A 7,277-nucleotide genomic window follows, 5' to 3' on the forward strand; every position below is an offset into this window, starting at 1 on the left:
ACTGTCGTGGTGACAATAAGGCACTTGTATACAGCCAAGACCGACCTTCCTCCGAGGGGTATAGTATCATAGGACTATCATAGCCCAACTGTTAATCGTTGCCCCATCCGGCCCAATCTTCTCAATAGCCTCCGCACGGGGCCCACATTGTCCATCCAACTGGACCTTATGCTGGCAGCAAACATTTCTCAGGTTTCAGTCGACAGGATATCATAAATAGCCATTGTCTGACCCGTACCCGCAGCGAACAGGTTACCAGCACGTCACAGGATAAAGATGGATATCGAAACACCGAGGGCAGACGTTGGAGTAGGGGTTTTGGAGGGCTAAGGATATCTGTCATGGCGATAAATACTCACTTGGAAAACTGGCCTACTGTTTAAAAAGAACACCCGAACAGATGGATCCCTGCGCCGCTCCGTATCTATACTTTGAAGGAAGAGTTATGGTATATATCAGGCGCCTACTGATAACCCCGACTATTTGAACTCCCGATGGTTCACATACTCAATCGGCCGAATTGAAATCGGAAGGTGGCTAAGCGAATGGTAAATACGGTAGCGCCTTCTGACTTCAATCCGGCCGCTTGAGCAAACCAAGACAAGCCCGACAAGGTTCCGGAGCCCAAGGGTGACAATGCGGTTCATGGGAAGGCAACCTACTAAGATGAGGAGAGGTACGGTACGAATTTGAGATGGTCTTGACAGGAATCCGTCGCTACGAGTAGTTACTCGAGTACATTGGTGTCATTAGTAATAGGATAGGTTTTTTTTTTGAGGGGGTACGTCTTCGGGACGGATAGGTGGTCTTACTTCCCCGCTCTGGTGTCCTCCACCACTGATACTGCTTTTTACAAAAAGATTTACGAGGCCTATACTCAGAGATGACGTTAGCTAGAATTAAATCAATTCTCTTTATTTGGTTCACCAAGTTCACACTCACCATGTCCCCACGCCCATCCCTAACAACCCATGAGACCTCTTTTCTCAGTCATATTAGCCATCAGCTATGTCTGGAAAGACATCCCCCGGCCCAGCAGCATCCCGAAAATTCCCAGTGCTCATTCCTCCTCAGCTCCCAAGAGCGGTATTCGGCTCCACATATCAGCTCTTTCGGGATTGACCGCGTTCTGGTCCAGGAGCATCCACACGACCCCCTATCCCGTTCCTAGCAGCTGTAACCCCCGCATCCGAAGTATACGGCACCACGAAGGCACACAAACCCTCTAGGTCCTCCCTTCCTGACCAAAATTCCAATGGTGAATACCCCGTCTCAAGCGATAACCGCCCCTCGGTAGCTATACTCTTACCACACCCATCAAGTGGTTTCAATGCAAGCCCCCCTCCACAACCCTCACGGTTTCACCCAGAATGTGTATCTAGCAACAGGCATACCCAATGAATGGAAACGGTTACTAGGATCGAAGGGGGTATAGGTGAGAATCCCAGGATTTGACGAAAGTTGAGGGAGATAAAATAGACTCCGGCAACCATCAGGCTAAGCTTAAGAAACAAGTTGTGGTTATGTGAGAGGCGCACCTGCAAAGTGTGGCGAACATAAGGGACTATAGGCGAGGACTTCCCCTCCGCGACCAACCCTAGAGGGCATGGTAGTAGCGTTTCTATCATATTATTGGAATAGAATATTCCCAATATCCATGTCAGCAGATTCTTCCCCGACACCCAGGGCGTGGCATAGCCGCTCCGGATACAATACTTAGACGAGAACTTGTACGCAGAGTTTTAATCAAGCTCTATTTTATGCCTTTACTCAGCAATAAGCTGCCCAGACATTCCTCCTTAGTGGCCCCGCCAAGCGCCCCGCTTTACCAGAGAATAATCTCGCCCAGAAATTCATCAGAAGTTATAGAAACGAGAAGGAAACCAAACACTAGCATTTGTGAATAACCCCCCAGGCTTGTATTGGGAGTGTACTCGACATTCCCACTTACATTTTGGATATCAGCCCGGTAATTTCTCTCATAATACCCAGCAAGTAGTCGTCGTCCATAGCATTCGGAAAGTATCACCCCCCCAACTGCACCTCCGGACAGCACCGCACCGCACATCATCGCGGGCGGGACCAACAGGCGTCACAACTGCCTTGACTAAACATCCCACAATTCTGTAGCGAATGTTGGGCCTCCCGGTAAGTGATTCTCGCGTATTCAGTGACGTGCGAACAATTCCACGCAGCGGCTCGACAAGCTACCCCCCAAGGTGCCAGCAAGAACCAACGAACAGGTTTTTCGGGAGGAACGGTGGTAGGTCAAGTGTACCGGAGAGAGTTATAGAGCCGCTTGTTTCCCCAAGGCACGGTCGTAACCCTGTTTGGGACTTTCCCTGGGATTCGAACCTTCTTTCTGGACTAATGCTATGATACGAATATCGCTTAAGAGGGGTGAGTAAGCCAGGCTTCTCCTACTGAGGGTTTCCTTCTTGCTCCTCTGGCTGCGGCACCGCCCGCTACTTTCCCAGCTTAGATACCTGTGGAATGGGGCTCGCTATTCTCACGATAGCACTATGCTTGCTTGTTACCTGGAGGATTCCCTGTGGTGAGCTTGTGACCCTTGTGCCGTACGCGAGAGATTCTGAGCAGAGTATAAAAAGAGGCGACTCACCCATAGTGCTAAAAATTACCCGCATCCTCCCTCACAGTCCTTCCATCTTTTTGGCTAGTGATCAACAGCACATCTAGTTGTTTCACCCCCCTTTTTTTCACTAGCAAACGCAATCACCAAAGATCACTCGAAACACTGATCACAGCAGTAGGAATTTTATGAGTTTTATTTTAAAACCTTGGAAATAGCGAGGCTAGCCCCCGAAGAAAAAAAGATACAAACACACGACCCTCACCAATCGGTGTCAAATCCCGCCTTTCTATCCTATCCAGTGATCAATCCGCCCGTGGCGGCATTGATAAACCTGTCATAAATACGGGAACTTTTAATCCCACAGACGTTGGTTTCGCCGTGCTGGATGAGAGAGAACGCCGAGCGAAAGCGTGCAAAGCATCGAGGACAGCTATCCACCCGTTAGCACTTAGGTGGACCTTTTGGACAAAATAGGGAGAGTGTTACCGAAAGGCTTTCTTCAAATGAACGGGACTCACGAGATGCTTTTCAAGCTGGGAAACACTGTTGAATTTCTTCCCGCACCTGAGGCAGGGACAAAAATAGCATCCAACTGACTCGTCCCAGCAACCCTCGAGGCCCCCGGCTGGAGGATTGTTCGGTAAGTCGGGAATAGTGTAGTCAAGGACAGTCAAAAAGTCCTTCGGGACAGGACCCGCAGTCTTGGAGCCGTCGGGAGTCTTACGCAGGGCAGATTCAACTCGTTGAGGCATAATATCGGGATTCCAAGTATGGGTCGTGGTGGTACCGGCGAGGATGCGGGTGGGGAGGTTTTTCTTTGCCAGAGGAGTGTTTTCCTTGTTTATGTGCATCTGCAAGCCGGCAGCTGAGAGCCCGCCCTTACAGCGATCGGTCTCTATGTGCTGCACGATGGCAAAGATAGCGCTGAAGGGGTCCCCGCAGCCGGGACACATGTAAACATCCTTTGGGTTGTGTTCGTGTACCTAATAGTAGTATTAGTTTGCCAAACGTCCTTGGAGTGTAGAAGGGAAGAATTGAAAACAGACCTGCGTACGGTGAAGCTCAAGCGCCCCAAGGACATCAAACTCTTGCGAACATTCGCCGCAAACCACATGCTCGGAACTCTCCATCTTGTGCCCCTTCAGCCCCTCCTCGTCGTCAAAGTCGACCCTGCACTTAACACAGTAATAATGCTTCCTGGCATCACGCTCGCCATTGCCATCGCGCATATGGCTATGCAAAGCATTATCGGTCACAAATTTTAAGTCACACTTCCCACAGTTAATAACGCCATCTTGTTCCCCATCCCTCCTCCCGGGCTCTCCGCGCATGACCTCGTATTGAACCTCACTCGCATCGAAATACAATTCCTCCGAGCAGGAGTCGGAGTCCAAGTCGGGACTGAGGCTGCAACAAATTAGCTATGCGGGAGATATACAGGGAAGGCATTTGGCAGGAGTTATTACCTGGCATGGGAAAAGGGTACCGGCATGCTTAAAAAATAGAGGGCTCAGCAAAACGTATAGGTACGGTTTTCGGGTTTGTTTTGTGGAGTGGCGGTGCTCTTGTCGTGGCGGTGGCGGCGAGGAGAAGGCAGCTGTGGCGAAATTTTTCAGCCTTTTATGCCTTTTGCGCGCACCCTTGCCCTAAAGGCTGGGACGTGAAAATCTGGTGCATGTGATGCTTGTGTTTTAGTGTGTGGTGGGTTCTGTTGAATGTCAGGGCATGAGGTCACGAAACCAGGTGTGGTGATCATTTCCAAGCAACATAATAACAGCGAAAGAAATGTCCGAGTGTGTGGTGGGTAAATACTACAACAATTGGTTTTTGAGCAGAGAAATAGAGGTCCTAAAACACCTTTAGGCCATTGGGCCCTCTATCCCCAGATCAGTTCACTATCCCTTCGTCTGTATTCAGGACCTCGCGTTACAGCTGGATGGAGCTCTAATTATTGCCACTTGAGGAAAAGCTCAATCACCCCCCCTCCGGTCATGGACTCTATTGACCATCCATTGAGTGACCTAAGCCATACCTTTATGAGCCCAGCTTCTGTGGATCGGAAAGCAAAATACGCGCCCAATAATGCTGAGATTTGGGAGTAAACGAAATAAAAAATTGGCTATGAGCGTGTTTACACACATCTCACTAAATCTAATGGTTACTACTGCACTATACTTACTAACTACATGCAATGAACTCAACTCAACGCTGGTGGGGAAATCTTTTCCAGGATATTTATTTTCGTCTATCAAATTTCCCCCCAATTATTAGAAATTTTCCAATTATCTATCCAGGGAAACTGCTCCCTCAATGTGTTTTTCACCCCACCCATATGAGGAACTCTTGGACCACTACCCCCAGCAAGTGGTCACAGGAGGTTTTTTTTAGCTTTCTAGGTATGATACTTGATAGGGTCCGAATTCGTACCGTTCCTTATTGTATTCGGATTAAGTGCCACCCCTGAAGCAAGTGCAGCACTCCTCCTAAATGTATGATGTATCGTTATGTCCCTTTTACTGTATACTATATCGCGCGTGATCAGATTTCCCACGTAGGATTGTTTTACTTTTTACATTTTGTTTTTTTTCTCATCCATGACTTTACAACCTTATTAACAACTTGTATTTCCCATCTGATGGCCAGGTACGACAGATTCTTTGCCTCGGCAACATTCTCAAAATCACTCTCGTGGGTAGAACTATGGAAAGGTGGGCTAAAATGACAACTTGTAAACATTTTTATTATTCTTTTCATCCACTCTCAAAAACATAATAGCTACCCTCAAAAAAAAAGGAAAAAAAGGAAAAAAGCAGAAGCAATCGGTAACCCTCGCCACACAGGGTTAGCCCGTTCAAACGGGAGATTTATACTTTGCGATCCGGGAAACTAAGCCATAGTATCAGCACTGTCTCCGGGTGTTGCCCGCAAGACCTCTTGGTGGCTCTTAGACTGCCGGTCTACTACCATGCTCAATAGAACAAGAAAGGTGCAATAACTATGATACTATAGATTTTAAATTCAGTACAGAACAACTGGTCACAACCGACCAGACTTGAGCATGGGGTCCCCTCAGTCAGGTCATGTCAAGCATAACTGCGGTAGTCAACTATAGCATACGGTACTCATGCCATGCCCATCGCTAGTTGTAATTAAATTCCACTAATTGAAACTTGAGCAGGGAGCGGAGCTCCGAAGCCAGCTATTGATTTGTATATCTCTATTGACACTCCTGGAGATCTTTTATCGATGCTTGCATCAACCTTGGGGGGGTTACCCAGGGACCCAAGTGGTGTGGGAAACTTTGATCTCTCCTGGCTATGGTTGACCATGGCGGTGTAGGCTTCTGCTCTTGAGACCTGTCTATGAAGTGTCAGAGCGTGGGGGGGGGGGTAAGAACAGTTCTTGGAAAATATTGTCGGATCTGAGAAGAGGTGGGATTTCTAACGATGAAAAGTTTGTAACGAAGATGGCATTGGGAGGGCTGCGAGGGAAGGCGTAATCAGAGAGCCCAGGGACGTTGTGGATATTTATACCTACACACTTCCGGGGGTATAAATGATTTTTTAGGTATGGGCAGATTGGCGACATGTATCAAGTGAATAATCTGCGAGTCAAGAACAATATCATACCTCAGGATGAGCAGGCGCTTTCAACAATACCTCCACCTCCGAGTCACAACCGGGAATAAGGGTGCAGTCAAAAATTTACCGATGAGAGTGCCACTTTAGAATACGAAAGTCCTCCCTCCAAGCTCTTGTCCTTACTCGTAAAACCACCGCTTTCCTCAATGGTGAACGAGAGCGGAGTTCTGGAGGACGGTATCGAGTGATATCGATAATTATAGCTATGTTAGTGAGGGCTTGTGGTAACCAAATACCATATTTCCGGACCAGACATCCATAATTGCCCCAAGCTCTTTTCGCCACATATCTTGACCAAAACTCACGGATTTATGGCCTTGAAGAACCCAGCGAGGAAGCACCAGCAACATTCAAAAGCAGTTGCTAGAGCAACCCGGGATCGCATAGGACAATGTCATTGAGACCAAGAGGCGATTGCCAACAAAGGACCGGGTTTAAAACTCCCTATAGGCAGCATACGGGGGGCTTTTACGTAGGAGGGGGGGCGGTTAAATCTTTATTGACGAGAAATCTACGCACCCTAGACGAGCGAGAAATGACCATTCCTGTTGACAATCCCGACTTCGTGATGGACCTGTAGCGTCTAGATTAAGCGATCGGCTCGCATCCTCACCCCATTGTCTATCCGCGCATGTATTCGGGGGGTGCATTAAGTCGGGCGACGCCCATATATGGGAACTGGGTTTTGGTATGATACAGCGAAACCCGCTTTGTGGCGTTTTTTTGTATGGTATCTATAGAAAAAGTTGGGGGACGCCCAGAATAGGCTGGCGACACCGGAAATAGGTTATCATATCATAGTAAATTCTGAAGGTTGTGGTTCCGCGCCCCGCTTACCCATGTACCCTAGTACATCCATGCCCGGTCTTGTCCGCCTCTGCTTCATTCTGAACTTCCGATTGGGTTTTTTGTTCTCCGGATCTCCCCTTCCCAATGACACCGGCGATCCATCGGCTTCTAAGGCCTATCTCCAGCCAAGACCTCATACTTACTGTTAGTAATGAATTGTCTGAAGCTAAGGATAGGATGATCGGGAGCCCAGT

The sequence above is a fragment of the Tuber melanosporum genome (genome assembly GCF_000151645.1).
Source record: "Tuber melanosporum whole genome shotgun sequence assembly, scaffold_47, strain Mel28".
In the NCBI taxonomy this organism is placed as follows: domain Eukaryota; kingdom Fungi; phylum Ascomycota; class Pezizomycetes; order Pezizales; family Tuberaceae; genus Tuber; species Tuber melanosporum.